Below are 16,985 nucleotides of genomic sequence, written 5' to 3' on the forward strand. Positions count from 1 at the left end.
AAAGACTGCATGTGTGTGAGGCTACAACAGGTCAATTAAATGGGGAAAGGTGTTTTGGTAAATAGTAAAACTACCCTCAAACCCTCGCTTGCCAGCGTCGTCGAGTCATATGGCATTAGTGAGTACATTCATCTCAGAAGCGGCCAGTTCTAGGACACCATGCCACGCTACCCACAGCTCTTCGCTGTCCCAGCGGTCTTAACACCCCTGTTGCTAGCCGCATGCCATGGCCGCCCTCTACTGACGGGCTCTCTGCTGTGAACTCTGTTCACACTCCCTACAATCCGGCAAAATCAGGACTGTAGAGGTCGTAGCAGCGGCTGGTCCACTGAAGCTCTGTGATTTGCTCTGGTCCCAGCGGTGCGGCTGCCCTATCGCAGCTCTGCCACAGACTCTGCTCTGTATATATTCCCAGTATCCGCCCCCTAATGGTTAAAGTATCAACTCCCAACAACCGGTTAAAATCAAAACTCCAAATGTTTGTAATTTAACAATCAGATTACTCTAAGACATTTATCTCAGTAAAATTACATTCCACAAATTGTCCACAGGATAAACTCAGAGCCAATTGGTAATAATATAAACTACCCACCTAAATAAGATAAATTGACCTATAAAAACCCATCCCTTCATATTGACCTCGAGTTGGAAGAGGCCAGTCTAGTTTCAAAATGGAGGACCACGATCCAAAGGAATCAGAGCACCTGAGGAAGCTGTTTATTGGTTATCTGAGCTTTGAAACCACAGATGATAGCTTAAGAGAACATTCTGAGAAATGGGCACACTTACAGACTGTGTGGTAATGAGAGATCCTCAAACAAAATATTCTTGAGGCTTTGGTTTTGTGACCTACTCTTGTGTTGAAGAGGTGGATGCTGCAATGTGTGCTCGGCCACACAAGGTTGATGGACGTGTGGTGGAACCAAAGAGCTGTTTCTAGAGAGAATTCTGTAAAGCCTGGGACCCATTTAACGGTGAAGAAAATTTTTGTTGGTGGTGTTAGAGAGGATAGGGAGGAATACAATCTGAAAGACTACTTTGAAAAGTATGGCAAGATTGAAACTATAGACGTTATGGAATACAGGCAGAGTGGGGAAAAGAGAGGATTTGCTTTTGTAACTTTTGATGATCTTGACACAGTTGATAAAATTGTTGTTCAGAAATACCACACTATTAATGGGCATAATTGTGAAATGAAAAAGGTCCTTTCTAAACAAGGGATGCAGTCTGCTGGATCACAGAGTGGTCATGGAGGTGGATCTGGCAACTTTATGGGACGTGGAGGAAATTTTGAAGGTGGCAGAGGAAACTCTGGTCATGGAGGAAACTTTGGTGGAAGAGGAGGCTATGATGGTGGAGGTGGTGGCAGCAGAGGCAGTTATGGAGGTGGTGATGGTGGATATAATGGATTTGGAGGTGATGGTGGCAACTATGGTGGTGGTTCTGTTACAGTAGTAGAGGAGGATATGGAGGTGGTGGACCAGGATATGGAAACCAAGGCGGTGGATATGGTGGTGGTGGAGGAGGATATGATGGTTACAATGAAGGAGGAAATTTTGGTGGAGGTAACTATGGTGGTGGTGGGAACTATAATGACTTTGGAAATTATAGTGGACAGCAACAATCTAATTATGGACCCATGAAGGGGGCAGTTTTGGAGGAAGAAGCTCAGGCAGTCCCTATGGAGGTGGCTATGGATCTGGAGGTGGAAATGGTGGCTATGGTAGCAGAAGGTTTTAAAACAAAACAGAAACAAACGACTACAGTTCTCAGCAGGAGAGAGAGCGAGGAGTCGTCAGGAAAGCTGCAGGTTACCTTGAGACAGACAGTTGTCCCACATGCATTAGAGGAACTGTAGAAATCTGCCACAGAAGGAACGAGGATCCACAGTCAGAGAAGTCACTGCAGCTTAAACAGGAAGCCCCTCTTGTTCAGGACGCTCACAGCCACAGTTTGCAAAGAGTGCAGCCATTGATGAATGCAATGAATGTTAACTAGATTACATTCCCGGGTCTTCTATCTGTTGTAGCTCTGTCTTTTTCTTTTTCTTTTCATTATATCAGGTATATTGCCCTGTAAATTGTGGTAGTAGTACCAGGAATAAAAAAATAAGGATTTTTTTTAACTTAAAAAAAATCAATCCCTTAAGAAATATTCATAAGTACTTGTGGCCATTTAACGCCACATGGATCTGGGTCAACCTTCTCTGCCTCCATCTTGGTTCTCCCTTTCTCCTCTTCTCTCCCACCTTACAAAAACTTGGTCCTCGCCTTACTTTTTTACTTTGCAATTACAGGCCCCTCCTTAACTTGAGCCAACCCTCACCTGCATGTAGACATCAACTGACAGAAAGGTATGGACAAGAGAGTTAAGAGAAAGAATATGGGGAGGGACAGCTAACAATAAAGGACATTTGAAGGTTCATACGGAAACCTACAATTATAAAAGCATCCTAAAGCACACATACGTGAAAAAAAGTCTAAATGAAGCCACTTAAATCGGGGGACAATGCCACAAATAGACAACTTTCACCACCAAGTGAAACCTCCAGTGCCAGGAACGGGTTACGTCTAGTTGAACCCCCAGACTTCTCAGGCTATTGCCAAAGCTATTGATTGCTCTCTACAAACTGATCTTGATAAGACCCTATTGCTGAAGACAACACTTACATATCTAATTATACTTAGAGAAGTTGAGCTGGCGCCACACTAGAGCTTTACCACTCCTCACTAGTGTTCATGGTATTGGAAGGTACTCTGTGTGTTACCAGTAGAGAAAAGAAAACACCAGCCTACCTACAAACCCTGCGATCTACAGGTGACCTGCCAAATGATATGCTTGTGAAATAGGAGCACAAGTGTTGGGTGAAGAACCAACCAATCTCTTATAGGATTTGAGGTCCACTCCGTGAGACAGAACCTGTGCCGGATGCTGCTATGGTGGCCGAGAACCTGAAACTAGATAGACCATGGGACTAGGAAAAAAATATATCCTTGTTATGCTATGGGAATATAGCCAAAAAAGTCTCCTAAGGGCATTTTTCCACACTTAAAGATCAGTGCCTAACTCAGACATCGTCAGAGAAGCTTCCTCCTACAGTAGATGGGAACGAATACAGAGGCCCACAACTGGACAACATGCAAAGAGTGAGAGATTTTGCAGTACTCAGTTTTTAGTGGAATGCATTTATCAAGTCCTGCCCCTCCAGGGCTCAGGGAGGTCCATAGAAGAGGAGGTAGAGAGATTGTAACAGTGTCTTCTAGACACAATTGGACTGATGCACACATGAAAAAACAGAGTCTGTGACAGCACGTGCAGGGTCTCTACAAGTCAAAGCTAAGTAGGGTCCAGTGCTGGGAGGGGGAAGTAGACACAGGTAACTACCTCCAAGAAACTATCTGCAATTGAAACCCACTTGCAAAGGGAAACTTACGTTTTCTCCAAAGGACTCTCACGGGTATATGAACCATACTTAAGGGTAGGCCCCATTCCCAGCAGTAAATTGTCAAAAGCAAATGAAGACAATGGTAGTTTGTAGACTTTTTGTCTTAGATAGCTTTATTTGGGCCTTTTTTTGTTTCAATGATCTTTTGATTTTATATTATATTTTCTAATTTTGTGTGTGTTTCTTGTGCTTTTTTTTTGTTTTTCCAAAATAAAATATAAATAAGATAAAACAAAAGCCATCACACTGAGTTGGAGAAAGCAAATCAACTGAAGGAAAAGAGCCCCAGGAGAAGGCACAAGAATCAGAGATCCACTCATTAACACACTCAGGAGTCCTATAAACTGAAAGCTATAATATACACACAGAGGACCTGGATTAGACTCATGTGGGCCCTGTGTCTTGCTACTTAAGTTTGTGAATTCAAATGACCTTTGCTCAGTTGATTTAGAAAGCCTTGTTCTCCTGGTGTTCTCCATAGCCTGCATTCCTTCTTCCTCCTCTGCAGGGTTCCCTGAATTCAGAGGGGAAGGATTTGATGTAGACATCCCATTTAGAGATAGGTGTCCCAAGGTCTCTCTCTTTGCATAATGTCCGGCTGTGGGTTTCTGTACTTGTTTCCATTTGGTGGAGAGGGAGGCTTCTTTCATGATGGTTGACAAAGGCACTGATCTAGAAGTATAGCAGAATATCATTAGGAGTCATTTTATTGCTACTTTTCTTTAAAAGATCAAAAGTATTTGGTAATACCCCAGGTCCCTGGGCTATCTCGTCTCTGTTTCTTGGTCACCCAAACAGTGCCAGATATGGGTTCTATCTCATGGAGTTGGCATTATGTCAAATAAGATATTGTTTAGTCCCACATGTTTTGTGACACCATTGCCCTAGCATATTTTGTAGGCAGAACAGAATATAGACCAATGACTTTGTGGCTGGATTGGTATTTATGTTTCTCTTTTGGTATCACAGTATCTTCCCATATTAAAGACATTAGCACATGGGTGTTGAGGTTTGGTCCGATGCTATGTATTGTAATGCTAAATACTTGCCCTGGTTACCTCAGAGATAAAAAATCTGCACGTACAACAATAAAGTAATCCTATGACCTTGCTCCTTAATCTAAAACTATTGATTGACTAAAAATGCCAACAACCTAGAACTAGGCATAAGAGAGGTAGGTGGAGTTTCAGTTCCCCAGCTTGGGATCTGAGGAGAGATCATGAGGAAGAGAGAAGAGAAGAGGGGAGAAGAGAAGATGCTATAGGGTGGGTGAGTCATGAAAACACAGCCATTAGGATTGGTCAATTGGAGTGAAGAGCTGTCTAGATGGAACATGGCAACTTATTTTTTTATCTTTATTAACTTGAGTATTTCTTATTTACATTTCGATTATTATTCCCCTTCCCAGTTTCTGGGCCAACATCCCCCTAACCTCTACATTGCAACTTATAACTCAGGGTTATTGATGGGGAGGTAGATTCTAGTAGCTTAGAGGGTAGATATCTGCCTTGCTGTAGTGCATGAGTATTATTATAAATAGAAGTTTTGTAGTTTTTATCTGGGAATTGAATGACCAAAGGTGGGGAAGAAATCCCTGATTGAGGTGAAATAACTAATACAACACATGGGGTGAAGGTTCTACGTAGGTACCATCCCAACCTCTTCATGTTCAATGAACTGTGTGAGTGTGGTCTTCAGCAATAGGACCTTGCTCTCAGTTTGTGGAGAGCACTCTAGTTTCACAGGACTCCTTTGGCCAACAATTCAATTGTATGTAACCCTGTCCCAGTAATGGAAACTTTGTTGACAAGAGATGACCAGTTGAGACTCCATATATCCCAGGATTAGAAAACTTGATTAGATTCACCTTCATATATTTTAAGAGCTTTCTACTGGAATAAGTTTCTATAACACCACTCAGATGTTCCTCAAGTCTAGCTGTCTCCACACATTCTCTTCCACAACCCCATCTTCCCTCCCCTCCCCAATGATCCCCCTGTTCTTGTCCCAATAAGCCTCCAATTCACCCATAAAATTAATACTATTCCCCCTCCCATAGAAATCCAGGTATTCCCCCAGTCCCTTTCTCTATACCTAACCTCTTTGAATCTACAGTTTGGTTATCATTTATTTAATGTCTAATATCCACATGTAAGTGAATATATACTATATTTAACTTTCTGGGTCTGGGTTACCTCATTCAAGATTTTTCTTTTATTCCATCCACTTGACTGCAGAATTCATGAGGACTTTTATCTTTATACATCTGAATAATGTTCCATAGTGTAAATGTACCACATTTTCATCATCCATTCTTCTGTTGAGGGACATCTAGGTTGTTTCCTATTTCTGGCTATTACGAATAGAACAGCAATGAACATGGTTGAGCAAGTGCCCTTTTAGTAGGATGAGTGTCCTTTAGGTATATGTCAAAGACTGGTATAGCTGAATCTTGAAGTATTATATAGATTTTCATCTTTCTGAGGAAATGACATTGATTTCCATATATCTGTATAAGTTTGCATTTTCATGACTAATGGAGAAGGGTTCTCTTTGTTCTACATCCTCACTCTCATGAGCTGTCACTTGTTTTACACCTGTTATTCTGACACATGTATGGTGGACTCTCAAAGAGGGATTTGCATTTCCCTGATGGCTAAAAGATGTTGAACATTTCTTTAAGTGTTTCTCAGCCATTTGAATTTCTTCTATTGAGAACTTTAGCTATCCTGGGCTGTCTTAGGATTTCCATTGCTGTGAAGGGACGCCATGACCAAGGCAACTCTTATAAAGGACAAAATGTACTTGGGGCTGACATAGTTTTAGAGGTTTAGTCAATTATCATCATAGTGGAAGGCATGGCAGCATCTAGACAGACATGGTGCTGGAGGACCTGAGAGCTCTGCATCTTGATCCAAAGGCAACCTGAAGAGACTCAGTCTTCTACAGGCAGCCAGGAGGGGGTTCTCTCTTCTGCCTTGGGCAGAGCTTGAGCATAAGACTCACATCCTACACCACTGTGATGGACTTCTTCCAACAAAGCTGTACCTACTCCCACAAGGCCACACCTCCTAATAGTGCCACTTACCTTGGGCCAAGCATATTCAAACTACTACATGGGCTTTTTGTGTTTCCATAAGAGGACAAAAATTGTTCTTTCATGATCTGTGAAGAATTGTTACAACTTTGATGAGGATTGCATTGAATCTGTAGAGTCTTTTTGGTAGGATCAGCACTTTTACTATATTAATCCTAACAATCCATGGCCAAGGGTTTCTATCTTCTAATATCTTCTTCAATTTCTTTTTTCAAAGATTTGAAGGTTTTATCATACAAGTCTTTTGCCAGCAGCCAGCTCCACCTGGAATACTTTAAGAGGAACACAGTGTTGGACATAAAGGTAGCTTTAAAGACTGATGGTCTCTGGCCTTCTAGCTCTATAACTATACTGCATGCTTGCTGATAACTTCTAAAAATCCTAAAACCTTCCTTGCTTATTCTATGGTTAAAAAGTACTGGCTTGGGTGATTAACACCTGTTATCTAGCAGCGGGGAATTAAATAAAAAAAATATTGCTATCATTCTCTTCTCTGTTCAGGCAGCCAGAAGCCTCTCTGGTTATGCTGGTTAACTCTTTGTGAATAAGAGAAGAAGGAAAGGGAAAGAATTAAGATGTTTTATACAGGTAAATATGCAGACACATATACATTCATACACACACTTACATTTCATTCACATTCTCATTTACACATTAACACATTCCCATTTTTGCTGGGCCCAACCACCTGTTTCACACATTCCACAGTATTCATGCATGCTTTCATAACACACATATACCTACACATGTGCATACAGGGAAGCAGACATATCCATTTGGATGATGGGTGGATGGATGGGGCAGATCTCCCCAAGCCAAACCATTCAACCAACAATTTTATTTATCTTCTGTGGCATTTTTATACCTTTTTAGACAAAAGGTTCTTTAGAAAACCACCTCATAGAAAATATTACATAGAATGGACGTTACAGAAGGATGTTGATATTAAGTTCAAAGCAGTGTTTCATTATTCTATAGAATCATTAATTCATCTAAACAGCATTAATTCATGAAAGTTCATCTTTATGCATCAATAAACCTGATCAAAAGGGCAGGCTAATGCCCAGGATTATTATATTAATTTAATAATGACAAGAAAGGCACATCAGCTGCAAGAGGCAATCCTGAGATGAAGTCTCTTTGGAACCTTGCCATTGAGATCACACATCACAGACCATGCAAAAATGGTGGGCCACCTCCAGCAAGGCTCCCTACTAGATTTAGCCTATCTTAAATGGCTCCTGACAGACTTTCATTTGCTTGGTTAGAGTTACCCCCAAGATATTTATGTCATTTGAGGCTATTGTGAAAGGTGTTGTTTCCATGATTTATTTCTCAGTCCATTTGTCATTTTACATAGGAGGGCTAAGAATTTTTGTGTGTTCATTTTTTGTATCCAGCTACTCTGCTGAAAGTATTTATGAGCTGTAGGAGTTTTTTAGTAGAACTTTTATGGTCACTTATGTATACCATCATATCATCTCCAAATAAAGCTACTTGGGCTGCTTTCTTCTGTTTTGCATCCCCTTAATCTTCTTTAGTTGTTTTATTGCTCTATGATTTCAATTAATACTATGTTGAACAGACATGGAGAGAGTGCACAACCTTCCTTGCCCCTGATTTTAGTGGAATTGCTTTGTGTTCCTCTTGATTTAATTTGATGTTGGCTATGGACTTGCTGTACTGCTTTTTATTATGTTTAAGTATGTCCCTTGTATGCATACTCTCTTGAAGACTTTTATCATGAAGGGGTTTTGTATTTTGTTAATGGCTTTTTCTGCATAAACGAGACTGCAAGTCTGCTCGCACTCACAGGCCATGGGCTGATACAGTCCATGAGGGCAGTGGGAACAGAAATTTTGAGGTGGGGGTTTCAGAAGCCCTGTGAGTATGAATGGTAAATGGCTACATCTGATTGGCTTGTCAGTAGGCAGATCAACTTTGGAGTGATTGAAGGTTTATAAGGTTTTGAGACTAGAGGACTAAGGGCAGGGACATTCAGGTCATTAGCTGGGGACTTAGGGTACTTGCATACCTCATTAGCATGGGGAACCATTTTAGGAATCTCAGGTGCTAGCTGAACAGGTTTTGTCAGGAGAAAGGGAATTGATCCTATAAACTAATTAAGGCTATGTGACATTCCTCAGGTAGAGGTGAGTATGGAGTTTTAGAAGCCCTTGACAAGGTCAATGAAGGAGAATTTTGAAGCAACCTCAGAGGCTGTCCAGTCATGGTGTGCTTTGAACTTAAGTAGCAGAATTTTCCCACATGAGATGATTATGTGGTTTTTTTTTTTTTGTCTTTTAGTTTGTTTATATGGTGGGTTTTATATTATTGGGTTTTATTTATTAAATGATCATACACCTTTTGATAAAGCTTATTTGATCCCCATACATCATCTTTTTTGATATGTTCTTGGATTCAGTTTCCTAATATCTGAGTGTTTTTGCACCTATGTTAATAAGAAAAGTGATCTGTCATACTTTTGTTTTTCTGGGTCTTTACGTGGTTTGAATATCAGAGTTTCTGTGTTCCCATACAAAGAATTGGGGAATGATTCTTCTGTGTCTATTTTGTGGGGTAATTTGAGGAGTATTGATGTTAACTCTTCTTTGAAAGTCTGGTAGAATTCTACACTAAAAGCATGTGACCCTGGGGTTTTTTGGAGGGGGATTTTAATGACTGTTTCTATTTCACTAGGTTTTATAAGTCTATTTAAGTTGCTTATCTGATCTATTTAACTTTGGGAATTAGTACCTATTGAGAAAATTATCCATTTTTTTTAGATATCCAAACTTGGTGGAGTTGATTTTTTTAAAGCATGTCTTTATGATTCTCTGAATTTCCTCATTGTTTGTTGTTATGTCCAACTTTTCATTTATGATTTTGTTAATTTGGAATTTTCTCTCTGCCTTTTAGTTAACTTGGATAAGGTTTATCTATCTTGTTGACTTTCCAAAAGAACCAACTATTTATTTAATTGGTTCTTTGTATTGTTCGCTCGTTTCTATTTATTAAAATCAGCCTCAGTTTGATTATTTCTTGCCATCTACTACTCTTTGGGTGTGATTTCTTCCTTCTGTTCTAGAGTTTTCAGGTGTGTAGTCAAGTTGCTAGTATGAGAGTGTTCTAACTTTTTAATGTATGCACTTGGTTCTTAGTTCCTCTTAGCACTACTTCACTGTGTCCCTTAAGTTTGGATATGTTTTGTATTCATCGTCATTCAATTATAGAAAGTCTTTAGTTTACTTCTTTATTTCTGTTTTGACCCATTTTTAATTCAGTAGACAGTTGTTCAATTTCCATGAGTTTTTAAGTTTTCTATTGTTTCTGTTTTTTATTGATATGCAATTTAATCTGTGGTGGTCTGATAAAATGCAGGAAGTTATTTCAATTTTCTTGTATCTGTTGAGACTTGCTTTGTAACCGAGTATGTAATTTTAGAGAAAGTTCCATGAGGTTCAGAGAACAAACTAAACACTCTTTTTTGTTTGGGTAAAATGTCCTATAAATATCTGTTAGGTTCATTTAGTTTAAAATGTCTGTAAACTCCAGTGTTTGTCTGTTTACTTTTTGTCTAGATGACCTGTCCATTGGTGAGAGTCGGGTATCAAAGTCTCACACTATTACTGTATGAAGGTCGAGATGTGATTTAAGCTGTAGTAGCATTTCTTTTACAAACTTTGGTGCCTTTGTGTTTGGGACATAGATATCAATGATTGAGATGGCATCTTGGTGGATTTTTACTATGATGAGAATATAGTGTCCTTCCCAATCTCCTTTGATTAGTTTTAGTTTGAAGTCTATTTTGCCAGCTATTTAAAAGGCTATAGGACCTTGCTACCAGCTTGCTTCTCATGTCCATTTGCTCATAATACCTTTGCTCAACCAAAATTTTTCTTGGTTGCAGGAGAAGGACTAACCTGGTTTTCTCATCCATTCTGTTACTTTGCTACTTTGTGTCTTTTGGGGGGGGGAATTGGGACTATTAATATTGAGAGATACCAATGACTGATGATTGTTAATTATTGATTCCTGTTATGTTGTTGTTGTTGTTGTTGTTGGTGGTGGTGGTGGTGGTGGGAGTGTGTGTGTGTGTGTTTGTTGTGTGTGTGTGTGTGTGTGTGTGTGTGTGTGCTTACTTTCTTTTCGGTTGCTGTTGTGAGATTATTAATTCCCTGTGATTTCATGGTTGGAATTAACCTCCTTATTTTGGAGATTTCTTTCTATCACCTTCTGCAGAGCTGGATTTGTAGATAACTATTGCTTAAATTTGACTTTATCATGGAATATCTTCTCTATGTATGGTGATTGGAAGTTTTGCTGGATATAGTAGGTTGCGCTGGCATCTGTAGTCTCTTTGAATCTGCAGCAAATCTTTCCAGGCCCTCTGGCCTTTAAAGTCTTCTTTGAGAAGTCAGTTATAATTCTTATATGTCTGCATTTATATGTCACTTGCTCTTTCTTCCTTGCAGCTTTTAATACTTTTTTATTCTGTTTGTTTAGTATTTTGATCATTATGGTCAATGGGACTTTCTTTTCTGGTCCAATCTATTTGGCATTCTGTATTCTTCTTGTACCTTTAATAGGCATCTCCTTCATTAGGTTAAGAAAATCTATGATTTTGTTGAAAATTATTTCTGGGTTTTTGACTTGGGTTTCTTCTCCTTCCTTGATTCCTATTATTCTTTGGTTTGACCTTTTCATAGTGCCCCAGATTTGCTGCACGACTTATTTTAACATTTTCTTTCCCATGAATCTTTTTGTTCTTGTTGTTGTACCTTCAACTCTGTGGTTCTTTCTTCTGTCAATTGTATTCTGTTGGTGAAGCTTGCCTCTGTAGTACCTGTTTGAATTCCTAAAATTTTCACTTCTATAATTCCTCCGTTTGGACTTCCTTTATTGATTCTATTTCCATTTTAAGACTTAAACAGTTTTATTCATTTGCTTACACTGTGTTTTCCTGTTTTCTTTAAAGGATTTATTCATTTCCTCTTTAAGGAATTTGCCATCTTCATAAAGGCTCTTTTAAGGTCTTTTACTTAGGCTTCTTATTATGGTAGGGTTGCTGAGCTCTAGTGGAGACATAGTACCCTGGCCTTTATTGACTATCTTTTTTTTTATGCTAGTGTCTAGGCATCTGGGATAGAGATGATTATACATCTAGGTGCTGACATCTGGTTATGTCTTTGTTGAGTAGGTGTTTTGGTCCTTGGTTTCTGTTCCCCCTCTGGATTATAGGAGAGTGTGATGGCTGTATGTGGCCTGGTAGGAAAAGATCTGTGGATCTCTTTCCTTGCCCGGCTCAGCTGGTGTGTTGTCAGGGAATGCCCACTGTTGTTATATAGGCTGGGATAATGGGATAAGTTTGGAGAAGATCTTTGTGCTCAATTGAAATGCAGTCAGAGAAGAGAGACCACAGCAGGTGTTCTGCCACCATGCTGGGGGTGAGACTAGGGCAACTGGCTCTGGAGGAGTAGAAAGAGAGGTGAATATATTTACATGTCTACATTCAACTTGGGGTTTTTTTGTTGTTTTGTTTTTTTTGTTTTGGTCAGGAGTGGCTTTTGTTTTTGTTTTAATTCTGTTTATTCCTGCTCTCTGTCTCTGTCTCTCTTTCTCTCTTTCTGTGTGTGTGTGTGTGTGTGTGTGTCTGTGTGTGTGTGTGTGTGTGTGTGTGTGTGTGTGTGAGAGAGAGAGAGAGAGAGAGAGAGAGAGAGAGAGAGAGAGAGAGAGAGAGAGAGAGAAAGGTAGGCGGGGAAGGATCTGGGAGTAGTAGGGAGAGGGAAAACTGATCAGTATATATTGTCTGAATTTCTCTCAATAAAAAATTTTTTACAACATTTTCTTCTATTATGTTCAAAGATAATTTTTAAACCTGTGATGATCTTAGGATTGATTATTCATTGGTCTGTATAACACACTTAAAGGTATTTCCATAACACTGTATAATTTAGTACATCAACACAGAGTTTAACACATGTTTGCAACTGATTTCCAGATGTTTCACCACACACATAAATTTTAGCTATGATTTCAGAAAACATCTCATGCATGACTACTACAGTTTTGAAATGTTCTATTTTCTCTTAAGGTACAAATGTGAGAGAGTAAGTCTGAACCACTAAATCCATAATTTCTTTATCATGAGGATACAAAGGTTCTAAACATTATGTGAACATATATTTATTTTTGCAGATCTCTGCCATAATTCTATATACTAAATTCATTCGGAGGAAATCCACTTCTGCATACATGTTATCCTTGAACACATTTGTTTCAGTGTCGAGAAAGTTGTTTAAAGAAGAATAGATGTTCTTCCACTTCATGAGCCATGATGATGGCATGTGATCAAGATCATGAACACCCTTTACATGTCTTTTGGGGGCATTATTTGGATCTCTCTTAATTAACCTTTTGGTTCTAGAGTGACACATACCAAATATGGAGCCTTATAACAAAGGAGAAAGCTTAGCTGATAGTGTCAACTTTTCACTGTTATTAAATATTCTCTAACAATTGTGGCCTTGGGATAACCATATCCTGCACAAATACTGCACACAGAGGTGTGATTTTACAACCTTATTGATCGATGTTTTGTCAACTGCTAGTGTTTGAATTGTTAAAGGGTCTCATTTGAAGGTGTTGGTCACAGACAGTACTTTATGCACAAGTAGGTTTATCCACAATCAATTTTTATCTCAGATGGTGCCTTATCCACAGATAGTTGTTTCTGCTTGAGAGGTGTTTTATGTACTGATGAAACTTTATATTCCTAAGAAGAAGAAGAATCTTCATGCTCTGTATTTAATGTTTTGAGCATCTGAAAACTACCTAATGGGATCAATTCATTTTACAGTAGCACCCTAGAACTCCTGTTGGCTTATTATATCTCTCTTTACATTTTGATATGTAATATCTATATGTCTAGAGATGGAGAAAACATAATCTTGTCAACTATTTCTGAGATGGTGTTTTCTAGAAAGTTAAGAAAAGTCTTAGAGATTGACTGGTTTACTGTATTTACTTTTAATCTGTATCATATTTCTTATTCTCTCTTTCTGAGGACCAAACATTTTGGTTATCAGAATTTGAGAGCTGGTTGTATTAAAGGTAGCTTTCACATCTATGGGACTTCGCTACTTTGAATCATCTATTGATCTTTAAAATGAAAGTGTTTCTAGCCATCTGAGTGCTTCACCCAGCAGCTGATGAAAACAGATGCAGAGACCCACAGCCAAACATTAATCGGAGCTTGGGAAATCTTGTCAGAGAGGGGGAAGAAGGATTAAAAAAGCCAGAGAGGTCAAGGACACCACAAGGAAACCTATAGAATCAACTAATCTTAGCCCATAGGAGCTGACAGAGACTGAACCACAAATTAGAGAGCATGCATGGGACAGATCTAGTCCCACTACACATATGTAACAGATGCATAGTTTGGTCCTCATATGGGACCTTTAACAGCAGGAGCAGGGGTTGTCTCTGACTCTTGTCTGCCTTGGGATCTCTTTCCTCTAATTGGGATGCCTTGTTAAGCATCAACAGAAGATGTGCCTAGTCCTACTGTGATATGCTAAGACTGGTTGATATCCATGGGAGTTCTTCCCTTCTCTAAGGAGAAAAGGAGGGGGTATATGAGGAGGTGGAGTGAGAGGGAGGTACTAGGAGGAGAGGAGGGAGGGGAAGCTCCAATTGGAATTTAAATAAATAAATTAATTAATGAAAAAATTTTCATCAACTATTGAAAAAAAAAAACCAGACGGCTCTATAAAGTTTCTGACAATGCTTTCAGTGACACTTTGGACATGTTTATGACTCAAGAATTTTTTTGTCACCTGTAACTTTGTAAATTGGAAAATCTATTCTTTTTTCTTTTACCTTGGGCTTCCAAGGTTGGTAATTCACAAGGTACATCTTCTCTTTCTGATGAACCTTTCCTGTCTTTGTCACTTGTTTTGCTGTTGATTTATAATCTCACTCTACTACAATGTTATTATTTGCCCTGTCAGTCATACCTGGTGAAAAATGCCCCATCACCTTATTCTTTCTTATTATTTCCAAGTGAACTCTCTTTGTCCTTGATTTTATTTATGGTGGTTGTTGTTGAGAGGTCACTTTGACACCTTCTCATTATCCATACTGCTCGAAATTCCCTTGATGGTTTCATTCTCTTTCATCTTACCTGCCACTTCTCTAGCTATTTCATATGCAAGAATGGTGTTCTAGAGGCCAGCATGGCCTAGGTGGAGACAGAATGACATGGTTCCTGACACTGGGACAAGGCCAGCAAGTGTGGGCCTCCATTTGTCTATTGTTGATCTAAGAGCATAAGCCAATGGGGTTCTGTTCAGGAAATTTTCCCCAGTGCGCATGTGTTTGAGGTTCTTCCCCACTTTTTCTTCTATTAGTTTGAGTGTATCTGGTTTGATGTGGAGGTCCTTGATCCACTTGGACTTAAGCTTTGTACAGGGTGATAAGCATGGATCGATCTGCATTCTTCTACGTGCTGACCTCCAGTTGAACCAGTACCGTTTGTTGTAAATGCTGTCTTTTTTTCCACTGCATGGTTTTAGCTCCTTTGTCAAAGATCAAGTGATCATAGGTATGTGGATTTATTTCTGGGTCTTCAATTCTATTTCATTTATACCTGCCTGTCTCTGTACCAATACCATACAGTTTTTTTTTTTAAATCATGATTGCTCTGTAATACAGCTGGAGGTTAGGGATAGTGATTACCCCAAAAATTCTATTATTGTTGAGAATAGTTTTCACTATCCTGGATTTTTTGTTATTCCAAATGAATTTGCAAATTGCTCTTTCTAACTCTATGAAGAATTGAGTTGGAATTGTGTTGGCGATTGCATTGAATCTGTAGAGTGCTTTTGCCAAGATGGCTATTTTTACTATATTAATCCTGACAATACATGAGTTTGTGAGATCTTTCCATCTTCTAAGATCTTCAATTTCTTTCTTCAGAGGTTTGAAGTTCTTTTCATACAAATCTTTCCCTTGCTTGGTTAGAATCACACCAAGGTGTTTTATGTTACTTGTGACTATTGTGAAGGGTGTCATTTTCCTAGTTTCTTTCTCAGCCTGTTTATCCTTTGAGTAGAGGAACGCTACTGATTTGCTTGAGTTAATTTTATACCCAGCCACTTTGTTGAAGTTGTTTATCAGGCTTAGTTTCTTTGGGGTCACTTAACTAAACTACTCATTTGTAGTATATTGTTTTTTCTATGTTTGAGTATGGGCATTGAATTCCTGTTCTTTCCAACACTTTTACCATGAATGGGTGTTGAAGTTTGTCAAATACTTTCTCCACATCAAATGAGATGATCATGTGATTTTCTTCTTTGAGTTTGTTTATATAGTGGATTACATTGATGGTTTTCCATATATTGAACCATCCCTGCAGTCCTGGAATGAAGCTTACTTGATCATGGTGAATGATTGTTTTGATGAGCTGTTAGATTTGGTTTGCAAGAATTTTATTGTGAATTTTTGCATCTATGTCTATGAAGGAAATTGGTATGAAGTTCTCTTACTTTGTTTGGTCTTTGTGTGATTTAGGTATTAGCGTAATTGTGGTTTCATAGAATGAATTGGGTAGTGTTCCTTCTATTTCTATTTTGTGGAATAGCTTGAAGAATATTGGTATTAGGTCTTCTTTGAAAGTCTGATAGAATTCTGCAGTAAACCCATCTGGTCCTGGGCTTTGTTTGGTTGGGAGACCTCTGATGACTTCTTCTAATTCTTTAGGAGTTATGGGATTATTTAGAAGGTTTATCTGATCCTTATTTAACTTTGATACCTGGTCTCTGTCTAGGAAGTTTTCCATTTCATTCAGGTTTTCCAGTTTTGTTGAGTATACGCTTTTTTTGTAGGATCTGTTGATTTTCAATTTCCTAAGTTTCTGTTGTTATGTCTCCCATTTCAATTCTGACTTTGTTAATTTGGATACTGTCTCTGTGGCCTCTGGTTAGTCTGGCTAAGGATTTATTTAGCTTGTTGATTTTCTCAAAGAACCAACTCTTAGTTTTGTTTTTGTTTTTGTTTTTTTCATAGCATTCTCTTTGTGTATAACTGATTTCAGTCCTGAGTTTGATTATTTCCTGCAGTCTACTCCTCTTGGGTGAATTTGCTTCTTTTCTCTCTAGTTTCTTTTTGGAAGCACTTGGAGGTATGAGTTTTCCTCTTAGCACTGCTTTTATTGTGCTCCATAAGTTTTGAACGTTATGCTTTCCTTTTCATTAAATTGTAAAATGTCTTTAATCCTTTCTTTATTTCTTCCTTGACTAAGTTATGATTGAGTAGAATCTTGTTCAGATTTCATGTGTTCGTGGGCATTCTGTTGTTTTGTTGTTGAAGACCAGCCTTAGTTTGTGGTCTGAGAGGATGAATGGGATAATTTCTATCTTCTTTTATCTGTTGAGGCCTGTT

General features: G+C 38.7%; 1 pseudogene; it reads left to right on the top strand.

Moving 5' to 3' along the window:
* The first annotated feature begins 671 nt into the window (after positions 1–671).
* Positions 672–1,740, top strand: LOC116888865 (annotated as a pseudogene).
* Positions 1,741–16,985: the final 15,245 nt, after the last annotated feature.

This window comes from Rattus rattus, chromosome X (genome assembly GCF_011064425.1).
Source record: "Rattus rattus isolate New Zealand chromosome X, Rrattus_CSIRO_v1, whole genome shotgun sequence".
Taxonomy (NCBI): Eukaryota; Metazoa; Chordata; class Mammalia; order Rodentia; family Muridae; genus Rattus; species Rattus rattus.